This window comes from Stomoxys calcitrans, chromosome 4 (genome assembly GCF_963082655.1).
Source record: "Stomoxys calcitrans chromosome 4, idStoCalc2.1, whole genome shotgun sequence".
NCBI lineage: Eukaryota > Metazoa > Arthropoda > Insecta > Diptera > Muscidae > Stomoxys > Stomoxys calcitrans.
Window position 1 is genome coordinate 21,327,745 of NC_081555.1, and position 13,353 is coordinate 21,341,097.

The window sequence follows — 13,353 nt, forward strand, 5'->3', positions numbered from 1 at the left end:
TGGCACCAGTCTCCTTGGGAGGAAAAAATACATAATATTTATGCTTTTAGGATTGGTTTGGGGATTCTTATTTGAATTTTTAAACAAATATTAGCAACATTACGTATTGGTATTATATTCAGGCCTGTTCCGGTTTTCGAATAGGCAAAACGACAAAAAATGTTTTTTCTAATCCTTCTTCTTTTATGGTTTAAAATCACTCGAAATTCCTCTTACTCTGTAGAAATTTGTGGGTCAATTATGGATTGCAACTAAAATGGAGCGGACGTATTGTTATTTCACTCCGCAAGAATTTTCCTGTAACTCGTAATAGGTCATTATTTTTGGAAGAAAAATTTTAGTCACTCCATAGTATCCATTAGACGGTTGATGATCTGCGTCTGTTTCCAGTGGAGCGGCAGATCTGTAGCCCGGAAGTAGGCTTAGAATGGACTCCAAAGACCCAACAGCTACGGTGGTGGTATCAGGCCGTAACATGTTTGTTGTCTGCTACTGAAACCGCGACTGGTGGAGCGGCTGCTCCAGGGTCCTCTACCCGACAGACGACTGGTCAGCAGGGGCATTTGACAAAGGCAACTGGTTCGAGTCTTAAGGACAAGGCCGAACCTATACTTTTTTCGCATGCCTATAATTTTCCTTCCCCGGCAAACCAACACGCTCTTTAAGAGGTGGGAATAATAGAAGACGCATCGCTCTCAGGTTTATTGAAAGGCTTGGTGCGAATGATCCTAAGACTCTAACTAATAGGGAGAGTGATACTCCCTAAATTGGGCTCGGGAATTCGCTGCACAGGCTACCCCAAAATCTACACGTCTAGATTCAGAAACTGCACCGCAGTCAGCCAAAAGGCTGCGGTCACCAGGAGGGCATCCCATGCCCTGAATATAATACCAGGAACTAGGGCGAACAACAGTAAGATGGGTCCAAGAACCTATGCTAATGTCACTGGGGCCAGTTTGGTGATGGCAGTTGTCGACAAAGGAGAGGAACAGGGTTGCATACCTAGGAATAACTGCAGTGGGATAGTCAATGGACTGTCATCATTATACTCCGATGTCCTTGCGAAATTTCCTGGGTCTCCTCCAGTTTGTGACTATGCAGGCTGGTATCGAAGCCGATACAGACTAATTGGGATCAACGCTCTATTGAAATGGATTGGATGAGGCTGATGGTGACCGGAGACATGCAGTATTAGTACTAAACTTCGGCGGTCTCGCAGACTTCAACAAGTCTGAAGGGGTTGTATCCTACGGATTTAACAAGTTGAAGCTGTAGGTAGGTGGGGTTGGGTAATCAGGAGACGATTCAGCAGTAGTTGCTGAACACTTGCCTGAGGAACTATCGACCACATCGCTAAAATCGGGCGGATTGCAGGAGACTGAAAATCCCACTGCCACAATCGAGACAGGAAGGGATGGCATCAAAAAGGGACCCGACAAGCCCTGTGTGGGTGGGGTCACAAAGTTAGACTGGGCTCAAAGTGTGCGCCAGCGAGGAAGCACGGAACTCAGAAAGTACTTCGACAGCAGCAGTTAGTGAAGCACCCCCACCGCAATGCCCAGTGTCCTGAGGAGGAGTGGTTCCACAGCTTTCTCACCTACTCCTGGATGCATGCGGAAGCTCATCATAACAAGTTCTAACAAATCTTGTGAGGATGAACTGCTGGTGCAGTCAGAAGGCGAGACTAATACAACAGTGGTGGAAGTTCTGAATCTTGACCATGGTCCGGTTTCTGCAGAAAAATCTCCACCATTGTAAGGCCGCTTCGGCGGCACTAAGGGTCCTCCTGATGGCAGGATGAGCTGCTTATTACCAGGAACAGGCAGCAGGTACTAAATATTACCTTGGTATTGGAAGATATAAACGCAAGAATATGCGACTGGAAAGTGTTGGATGACCACAGTTTCTCTGATCAATAGGTCGGTCCGCACATTGTTAAAAGCCCCCTCGATGTCAGTGCCTACCGCCAGTGTGTACGTTATGGCATCGAAGGATTCTTCTATTTTATGCACAACCTCATGCCGGGCAGTCTCTGTTCGAATTTGAGCAGTTCGCTCGATGTCTTACTCTTTATCATGGTGTCCAAAATACTTTCCATGATTTCGAGTAGAATGGACGCAAGGCTTATAGGTCTGTAGGCCTTTGGTGTCGCATAAATTGTCTTGCTGGGCTTGGGTATAAATAACACCCTTGCCTCCTGCCAGGCTTTCGGAGTATATGCAAGTCCTAATCACGCTGTGAAAATATAGGCCCGGTAGGGCGCTTCCTTCTGTAGCAACGCCAGAAATATTCCATCAGGTCCAGGTGACTTAAGTGGTTTGAAACTCCTCCAGGATTCCTTCACCATAAATACTGTAATGATCAACCTTCGATCAACATCATTATTCCAAGATTCCGGTGTCTCCGTGAGTCCCGTCGCATCCTGTGGGGTTTTTATCAAAAGTCTCAACATGTCCCCCCTAGTCTCTGCTCTCACTCCCTTGCGGCATGCCTTCTAAAATGAAGCTTCCAAGAGGACTATCTTGCAATGTTTGACAAGGTATCCCTCTACCGTCTTTATGTATTTCTTCTGGAGTACCCCATTAAATACATGTGAGTGTCTCTGGAGCTTCTAATGTTTTGAGCAGTGTGTTCTTCCGACTGCTTGTTTCTGTTGAATATCCAGATGCTGAAACTCCGATACTAAGGTGGGTGCGTCCAGAGGAATCTGGGTCTGGCTGGGCAGTTAAACAGGCAACGTGTGTCATGTGGTCCTAGGTCACAATTAGGCGGATCGTTATTGAGCCAGAACTACTCTGGTTTGCCGGGGGAGGTCAATTTCTTCAGTTGCAATGGGAGGCGGTCGTTCTGCAAGGACCACACCCAGTAGCCATTGAACGCATTTGCTAACTTATCTTCAGGAATGTTGTATAGACCCACCCGATCTAGAGGTTCTCTCTCTCGAAGCTCCCAGAAGCTGAAACTTGGATAACTATACACAAGATGATGATTTGGATGGTGCCTGCGATAACAGCCCAGAAGGTATTGCTTGGACAAAATGTAGTTACGTCTTTGCACGGGCAGGATCTTTGTCTACTGATAGAGGTGGTCCATGCTAGAACTAAGCAGACAGCCCTTCGCAGTTCGAAGAACGGCATTCTGAAACATGTGAATATTATTCCATTGTGTGTCACATAGCTGACGAGACCCCATTGGCGCTGCATGGTCAGGTTATAGACCGATTTGGACCGTAAATGGTACAGCTGTTGGAAGTCATAACAGAACACTATGTACAAAATTTAAGCCCAATCGAACAACAATTGTGGCTTTAGAAGTCCAATCGGCAGATCGGTTTTTAGGGGAGCTATATCAGGTTATAGACCGATTTGGACCGCAAATGGCACAGCTGTTGGAAGTCATAGCAGAACACTATGTGCAAAATTTGAGCCAAATCAGACAAAAATTGGGGCTTGTAAGGACTCAATAAGTCAAATCGGCAGACCGGTTTATATGGAAGCTATACCAAGTTATAGACCAATTTGGACCGCAAATGGCACAGCTGTTGGAAGTCATAGCAGAACACTATGTGCAAAATTTGAGCCAAATCGGACAACAAGTGTGGGTCTAGAAGTCCAATCGGCAGATCGGTTATATCAGGTTATAGACCGATTTGGGCCGTAAATGGCACAGCTGTTAAAAGTCATAGCAAAACACTATGTGCAAAATTTAAGCCCAATCAGATTGGGGTGGCCCCATAGACACTTTTCCCGAATATTGATATGAAATTCGAGCTTTACTCCCAAAGACCTTTCATTTGAGCCCCATATTGCTATGGTCGTAAATTTGTCTCCTTTGGGGGATGTTTTTGGTGAGAGGCGGCCCCCAAACACTTGGTCCCATATTTGGATAGCAGATTCGTATTCTATATTCAAATACCTTTTTTTTAAGCCCCATATTCCCATGGTCAGTAAATAAGTCCTGTTTGGGGACTTATTTCAGTAAATAAGTCCAAATGTGGGACCAGAAACGTGGTCCCACATTTGGATATCAGATTCGTATTCTACTCGTAAATACCTTCAATTTGAGTCCTATATCGCCATGGGGCTTGGGGTAGTCCCCCTAGCACTTGGTCCGACAATTGGATATCAGATACGTTTTCTTATCCTAAATAGCTTTCATTTGAGTCCCATATTGTCGTGAATGGTGTAAATTTATGTTTGGTAGGATTTAGAATGGGGCCTAGGTACCCCACCCGAAATTTGGACACCAAATTTTTTTTTATGGTACTATATGAGAGCACACAAAATTTCGCTTAAATCGCACCACCCATCTCCGAGATCTGGCGTTTCTGAAAATTAGGGTAAGGGGGAGGGTCCGCCCCCCCTTCAGATATCAAAAAATTTAGTACCCACGGGGGTAGTTTCACCACGGGGACAATATGTACCATCTGTGAAAATTTCAAGAAAATCTACAAACAAACACAAATTGATATATTGATTGATAAATTTTGTCCAAATTTTATTTCCAAAGAAAATTTTGCCAAAATTGTATTTCTTTTGAAAATTTTGAAAAATTTTTATTTCTGAAAAAAGTTTTCCAAAATTTTTATTTCTGAAAAAAAAATCCAAAATTTTATTTCTATAGAAAATGTTAAAATTTTTATTTCAGAAGAAAAATTTTCCAAAATTTTATTTCTAGAGAAAATTTTGTTAAAATTCGTTTCTACAAAAAAAATTCTGACAAAACTTTATTTCTATAGGAAATTTAAAAAAAAAAAAAATTTAGCCCAGAATTGAGATGCGAAAGGAACTGAGTTTGGCCTGAACTTCGCCACTCATTATCGTTAAAGGCAATCAGAACAGTAACTTTGTATCGCTCACCCCCTACGTCACCCCTCAAGAAATAAATGTTGTATATAAACCTTGAATTGCGGTTAATAATCACAGCGTTATTAGTCATTTTTTCACTGCAACTGTTTGATACGTTGGTTGTAAACAAAATATTTACTTTAATTGCGTATATATTTTAACTAGCATTGCTACTGGTTTTTAAAATAAATATTTTTTTCTTCAAATTGTAAGACATGTAAGAGTGCTGACTGCTGACACACTCACACATACATATTTCCAATGACTAGTCTATTCAAATAACCGTTATTTATGATTTTCTTTTCAACGATTAAGGTCAGAAGCTTACTGCAATACCAATATTTGGTGTCTTTACATACGAAAGCATTTTTCTTATCTTTCTCTCACTCTCACTCTCTTTCTCTCTACCCACTGTCTATAAAGCCATTCATGTAAGGGTCAAGAAGGAATTTCGAACAAAGAGCATTTTATAGGAATTTTGGGTAAATATTTAAACTATTCGCTTGAAATCAAAGCCAAACAAATTGAGAAATGATGCTTGCAAGTCATTTTGTTATTTTTCTTGATACAACCCAATTGTTCGGTAATTATTGAATATCTTTATGATTATAATCAAAACATTTTGAAAATTATTTGCATTTATTGGAGTGCAATTCACTTTTTTTGACGTCACTTGGTATTTGGGGTTTAATCGCATTTATCCCCTTTTATAAATGTGAAAAAAGAGTTAAATTTTTGCTTGAAAATAGAACAACAAACAAATGGGGTGAGTTGAGTTCTTTTTATATTTTTTAAACATATCTTAACTTATCATCAAATAAACCAGACAAAATTGCAGGAATAAAGATAAATAACCGAAATGGGTAGACCATAAACGAAATGCACACAGTGGGGTACATATTGTGATAAATTCTAAAAAAAAAATTCATTTGATCTCATCTAGATGCGAATATGAACAAAGTAAGTGTTTGTCATTAAGAAAACTTCTACAGTTATCAATTACGCCACTACCTCTAAGTCGTGTCTTCGGTCGATTGTAAATGTGCTATTACACGTATATATGTATTCTCACATGTTTTTCAAATGTGGCAACTCTGAGAGTTTTACACATAAAGAAATTCAATGAAGATTCCTGCCCTTGTCCCCTATCCAATTTAGGCCCATCCGTGTATATAGAAAGTTCCCGGAAGAACAGGGTATCCTTAGCCCAGAGAACCCTTTTCCGGATAATGACTTCTAACCCGCAAACAAGGAAGGACTGTCCAACCCCAACCAGAAAAGAAGAATGCGCAACCAGCGCTAGGTACCTGACTCCCTCAGTCATGGAGATCTGCCTTCCCAAACCCCCAACATGCAGGTGTACAGGTCTAAGACCCAGAATGGCATTCAGCCCCCAACTACATCCTACCGAATTGGAACAGGAGAAAAATATTGGGTTGCCCAAAAAGGAATTGCGGATTTTTTAAAAGAAAGTAAATGTATTTTTAATAAAACTTAGAATGAACTTTAATCAAATATACTTTTTTTTACACTATTTTTCTAAAGCAAGCTAAAAGTAACAGCTGATAACTGACAGAAGAAAGAAAGAAAGAATTACAGAGTCACAAGCTGTGAAAAAATTTGTCAACGCCGACTATATGAAAAATCCGCAATTACTTTTTGGGCAACCCAATACATTCAGTATACTTTTGAATCACTAGGCCTCCGTAAAGAACGGCAGCTCTAGCAGTTGTAGCAGTTTATTGTGTTCTATCTTTCGTCTGCTTGATTTTGTTGAGTGTCAATACTTACTTTCTTCCTGGTAAAAAGTACCAGCTTAGTCTTTATGGAGTTAACGCCACGCACGTTGACCTTAGTCCACCCACTTTCCTTTCTCTTGGGAAAATGTAGTTTAAATACCCTTTCTCTTGGAATAGGGTAAAAGGCAAAAGGAGTTTAAGTACCATTTCTCTGGGGAAAAATTGTTAAAGTGCCTTTCTCTTGGAAAAATGTAGCTTTAGTACCCTTTCTCTTGGGTAAGGGTAATTTTTGTACCCTTTGTCCTGGGAAATGTTAGTTTAGCACTTGGGAAAGTGTAGTTTTAGCAGCCTTTCTCTTGGGAAAAGGGTAGTTTTAATACCCTTTCTCCCGCAAAATGTTAGTTTTTGTACCCTTTCTCTTGGGAAAAGTTATTTGAAGTTCCCTTTCTCTTGGGTACTTTTAGTACTCTTTCTCTTGTGAAAGAGAAGTTTTAATAACCTTTCTCTTGGGAAAGGGTATTTAAGGTACCCTTTTTCTTAGGAATAAGGAGTTTCAATACCATTGCTCTTAAGAAAGGGTAGTTTGTGTACCCTTTCTCTTGGGGAAGGCTAGGTTTAGTACTCTTTCTCTTGGGAAAGGCAAGGTATAGTACTCTTTCTCTTGGGAAAGGCAAGTTTTGGTACCCTTTTCCTTTGGAAAAGGCAAGTTTTAGCATCCTTTCTCTTGGGAAATGGTAGTTTTAGTACTCTTTATTGGGAAAGGGTAGTTTTAATAGCTTTTCTCTTGGAAAAGGATAGTTTTGATATCCTATCTCTAGGGAAAGAGCAGTTTTAAAACCCTTTCTCTTGGGAAAGGATATTTTAAATACCCTTCCTCTTGGGAAAAGTTAAATACCCTTTTTCTTAGGAAAGGGTATTTTATCAACCCTTTCTCTTTGGAAAGGTAGTTTTAATACCCTTTCTCTTGGAAAAAGTTGGCTTTAGTTCCCTTTCTCTTTTCAAAGGGAAGTTTTAGTGCCATTTCTCCTGGAAAAGTGTACATTTTCTTTTGGGAAAGAGTATTTTTAGTACCCTCTCTCTTGGGAAATACTAGTTTCAATACCCTTTCTCTTGGAAAAGGGTAGTTTTAATATCTTTTTTTCTTGGCAAAGGGTAGTTTAAGTGCCCTTTATCTTAAAAAGGGTAGTTTTACTACCCTCTCTCTTGGGAGAGGATAGTTTTAGTATCCTTTCCCTTCTGAAAGGGTAGTTTAAGTACCTTCTCTCTTGGGAGAGGAAAATTTTAGTACCCTTTCTCCTGGGAAAGGGTAATTTTAGTACCCTTCTCTTGGAAAAGGATAGTTCTAATTTCTTTTGGTTTGGTGTAGTTTTAGTTCTTTTTCCTCAGAAAGGGAGGTTTTAGTAACTTTTCTCTTGGGAAAGAGTTGTTTTAGTACCTTTTCTCTGGGGAAAGTGTAGTTTTAGTACCCTTTCTCTTGGGAAATGGTATTTTTAATACCCTTTCTGTTGGGAAAGGGTAGTTTTAATACACCCTTCTCTTGGGAAAGGATAGTTCTACAATAATTTATTTTGGTTTGGTATAGTTTTAATTCTTTTTCCCCAGAAAGGGTGGTTTTAGTAACTTTTCTCTTGGGAAAGAGTTGTTTTTGTACCTTTTCTCTTGGGAAAGTGTAGTTTTAGTCCTTTTATCTTGGAAAAGGATAGTTGCAGTACCCTTTCTCTTGGGAAAGTGTAGTTTTAGTACCCTTTCTCTTGGGAAATGGTATTTTTAATACCCTTTCTCTTAGAAAAGGGTAGTTTTAATACACTTTCTCTTGGGAAAGGGTAGTTTTAGTACCCTTTCTGTTAGGAAAGGGTAGTTTTAGTACAATTTCTGTTGGGAAAGGGTATTTTTAGTACCTTTTCTGTTGGAAAAGGGTAGTTTTAGTACCCTTTCTGTTGGGAAAGGGTAGTTTTAGAACCATTTTCTTGAGAAAGGGTATTTTTAGTACACTTTTTCTCGCTAAAACGAAGTTTTAGTAGCCTTTCTCTTGGGAAGCGGTAGTTTTAGTCCCCTTTTTCTTGGGAAAGGGTAGTTTTACTACCATTTCCCTTGGGAAAGGGTAGTTTTACTACCATTTCTCTTGGGAAAGGGTAGTTCTAGTACCCTTTCTCTTGGGAAAGGGTAGTTATTTTATACTTTTCCGTTGGGAAATTGTAGGTTTAGTACCCTCTCTATCGGGAAAGGGTAATTTTAGTACCCTTTCTCTAGGGAGAAGGTAGTTTTAGTACCCTCTCTTGGAAAATTGCAGTTTTGGTACCCTTTCTCTTGGGAAAGGGTAGTTTTAATGCCCTTTCTCTTGCGAAAGGGAAGTTCTAGCACCCTTTCTCTTGGGAAAGGATAGTTTTAGTACTATTTCTATTAAGAAAGGGTAGTTTTAGCAGCCTTTCTCTTTGTAAAGGAAAGTTATAATACCCTTTCTTTAAGGAGAGAGTAGTTTTAGTGCCCTTTCCCTTGAAAAAGGGTAGTTTTAGTATCCTTCCACTTGGGAAATGGTAGTTTTAGTACACTTTCGCTTGAGAAAGGGGAGTTTTTTTACCTTCATTCGCGGGAAAGGTTAGCTCTGGTAACCTTTCTCTTGGGAAATGGTTGTTTCATTTCCCTTTCTCTTGGGGAAGGGTAGTTTTAGTGTCCTTTCTCTTGGGAAAAGTAATTTTAGTACCTTTTTTCTTGGAAAAGGGTAGTTTTCGTACCGTTTCTCTTGGAAAAGGTTAGTTTTAGCACCCTTTCTCTTGGGAAAGGTTAGTTTTAGTAATCTTTATCTTGGGAAAGGGTAGTTTTAGTACCCTCTCCCTTGGGAAAGCGTAGTTTTAGTACCCTTTCTCTCGGGAAAGGGTAGTGTTAGTACCATTTTTCTTGGGAAAGGTTAGTTTTAGTACCCTTTCTCTCGGGAAAGTGTAGTTTTAGTACCCTTTTTCTTGGAAAGGGGTATCTTTGGTACCCTTTCTCTTGGGATAGTTTAGTTTTAGTACCCTTTCCCTTGAGAAAGAGTATTTTTAATACCCTTCCTCTTGGAAAAGGGTAGTTTTAATACCCTTTCTCTTTGGAAAGGGTAGTTTCAGTACACTTTCTGTTACGAAATGCTAATTTTAGTACCCTTTCTTTTGGAAAAGGGTAATTTTTGTGCCTTTTCTCTTTGGAAATAGTAATTTTAGTAACCTTTGACATGGAAAAGGGTAGTTTTAGTGCCCTTTTACTCGGGAAAAAGTGGATTTAGTACCTTTTCTCTTGGAAAAAGGTAGTTTTGGTACTCTTTCTCTTGGGAAAGGTTAGTTTTAGTATCCTTATCGTGGGAAAGGGTAGTTTGAGTACCCTTTCTCTTGGAAAAGAGTAGTTGTAGTACCCTTTTTCTTGGGAAAAACCAGTAATAATACCCTTTTTCATGGGAAAGGTTAGTTTTAGTACCCTTTCTCTTGGGAATGGGGAGTTTTAGTACCCTGTTTCTTGGGAAAGGGAAGTTTTAGTACCCTTTCTCTTGGGAAAGAGTAGCTTTAGTACCCTTTTTCTGGGGAAAGGCTAGTTTAAGTGTGCATATATTTTCCTTTACATTTGTTCGTCCCTCGATTTTCAAAACTTAATAATATCCCCCACTGTGGGCTGCTGACGTAGATGGAGGAGTTTTGTTTTAAATACCCTTAATTATCAGATAGAACAAGAAGATGAAATGTCATTGGATCTACGTAGTTACGAAGGTAATATAGTATTTACTTATGCCCGTACATACAAATACATATACATACACACGTGAGTTAGATTTTTTTCTTTTTAAACAAGGTGAATTCATTTTTTTCTCTTTTTTTGATAGACCATAAAGTTAATAACGGTTTAGGCAAGTACGCATTTACGTACACACACAAGATCGCCTTGACGTATGCTTGGGAAACACAATAATTTTATGATTTTGATTTATGAGGAAGTAGTTTTCCATAGATTTTTTTATTTGATGCTTTATTTATAAAAATCGGTATGGAGGAGTTTTTTAAAAAATATTCTTTTTTTTTATTGTGGCATAAATCATAAAGAGGTATCATTAAGAATTACATAGTACCTACTGTCAATAATAATAAATTTTTTACGCATTTGCCTTAAGAGAGGCGTAGTTGACATAAACTTTGAAGAGATTAAAATTTTAATCACATGTAAATGTTAGGAATATAAGCTGAAAAGTTTCAAGGTTGGCGGTAGTTATTTTCCAAGGGGAGGCGAGAGAATTTGGAGGAGTTTTGTAAAAATTTCGAAAATAGCTGTAGTATTGTAGAGGATCAAGCAGGAAGAACGCTAAAGCCAAATGGACATCTTTTTTCGCATACTGTAACAAAATGCGTAACGTAGTGGACCCGATGCAGCTAATTGTCTATGAAAATTGAATTTGAAACCGAATTTTATAATGAATGATTGTTTCCTTGAAATTAAATATTGCATACAATTTACTTTAATAAAATTTTACAAAGGGAGGCGAGAGAATTTCGAGGACTTTTGTAAAAATTTCGAAAATAGCTGTATTGTAGAGGGTCAAGCAGGATGATCGCTAAAGCCAATGGCCATCTTGGTTTTAGCTAGTTGTCTATAAAAATTCAATTCGAAACCAAATGATTTTTGAATTTTTTTTACAAAATTTTACAAAGCGTAGGCGAGAGAATTTCGAGGACTTTTGAGAAATTTTGGAAATAGCTAAATTAATTAAAAATTATGACAAACGACGTAAAGTAGTGGGCCCGATTCAGCTAGTTGTCTAGAAAAATTTTATAATGAACTATTTTTTTTTTTCTTGAAATTATACAGGGTGATTTTTTTAGCTATTTTCTTTTAATCTTGGTTTAAACAGCTTACGCACGTTTCATGTTTTGTTTCACTGTCCAACATCTTCAGTTTGGTCTATAATTTAACCATGAATCTTCTTACAAATGAACAGAGCTTGCAAATTATTGAATTCTTTTTATCAAAATGAGCGACGAAGCTCATTTTTGGCTTTATGGGTACGTAAATATGCATAATTGTAGATTTTGGAGTGAAGATCAGCCAAAAGCATTGCAAGAGCTACCAATGCATAGAGAAAAAGTGTAGAAAGTTCACCGCGCGCTTGTTCCATTGAGCGACGAAGCTCATTTTTGGCTCAATGGGTACGTAAATAAGAAGAATTGTCGATTTTGGAGTGATGCAGAAAAAGTCACAGTTTGGTACGGTTTATGGGCTGGCGGCATCATTGGACCGTACTTCTTCAAAGATGATGCTAATCGTAACGTAACTATGAATGGTGAGCGCTACCGTGAGACAATATCAAACTATTTTTTGCCCAAAATACAAAACCTTGACTTGCATGACATGTAGTTTAAAGAAGACGGTGCCACATGCCACACAGCATGCGTAACATGGACTTATTGACAGGCGAGTTCGGTAATTTTTTTTATTCCACATTCGGGACCGGTCAATTGGCCGCCTAGATTGTGCGATTTAACGCCTTTAGACTATTTTTGTGGGGCTATGTTAAAGCCCATGTCTATAAAGACAAGCCCGCTTCAATTAACTCATTGGGAGACAACACTGAAGCATTTCTTTGTGAGATACCGACCACAATGTTGGACAGAGTATGCCAAAATTGGACTAAGCGGATGAATCTTTTGAGGCGCAGTCACGGTCAACATTTGCATGAAATAATCTTCAAACATTAAATTATATGGACCGTATCGTATCGATTCAAATAAAAAATTCATGCATTTTTCGGTTTTTTCTTTTTGAAAAACGTTCCTATAGCTCTTAAAAAATCACCCTTTATATTTCATACATTTTTTTCAATAAAATTTCTCTTGATTTTCATCTTTGTCATTTTTCCCTGGCCAGGAACTTTCCTTATTCTAATCTTACCTAGTGTCTTGAGGGATTAAAAAAATCTGATGGATATATACTTAAAAATATACGCTAGCGTCAAATTTCTCTCCCACTCTAAATTTCTTTGTCAAACAAAAGTACAATTTAACATTTTTGGTTTATGACATTTGATATTTTTATGATACTTTCGTCGTGCCAGTCTTTACATAATTTTGTTGGGAAAACAAAAAATTGTTGTGGGTTCAAATAAAATGTATTAAATCTTTTCGAATTATTTGTTTGTGAAGCTGCTGATGGTGACGATGACGATGATGCTGGTGATAATAATGTGACATTATCATATTTCAATTTTTACGTCTTTGGGTTTTTCTTCGGTTCTAGGAAAACGGCAAAAAAAAAATCAACCAAACGAGCCAACATAGTCAAGTCTTAGGAAAATATTTGCATTTTGTCATCTCTACATCTCAGTAGCTTTCTGCCTCTCTCGCTCTAGCTATAGCTCTGACATTATGTAGATAAAATTCAAAGTGTCTTATTTCTTAATATGTTATTAGATAATTTGGGCAAATATTTGTTTCTAGCTACAAAAAAAAACTTTTTTTAACCCACAAGATTTTTTTTTATCAATCACAAGGAACACGAAGACGAAAATTTACAATGCATTTAAAAAAGAAGCTAAATGCCAATGTTTTGTTGTTGCCTTATTGATGTTTATAACAATGGGCAATTTGTTTCTTTGCTTAACTTTTAATTTATTTTATGTCACATATTGACAAAGTCCACTGCACTAGTCCTTCATCTGACAATTGATATTCAAGTTAGTACCAGTTCAATGTGGATTAAATTGAAAACGAAATTGAGCCCAAAGTGTGGGGAAGATGCTTCATAAAACAGCATTGCTC

General features: G+C 38.2%; 2 long non-coding RNA genes across 2 annotated transcripts in view; both read left to right on the forward strand.

Annotated features, from left to right (window-relative positions):
* The window catches only part of LOC131997392 (uncharacterized), a 54,991-nt gene that overhangs the window by 19,741 nt on the left and 21,897 nt on the right, over positions 1-13,353 (forward strand). The window lies entirely within an intron of this gene.
* On the forward strand, positions 12,653-13,050 carry LOC106085566 (uncharacterized). The gene is made up of 2 exons (XR_001220978.2): positions 12,653-12,768; positions 12,833-13,050. It is a non-coding gene; the product is annotated as an uncharacterized LOC106085566 (long non-coding RNA).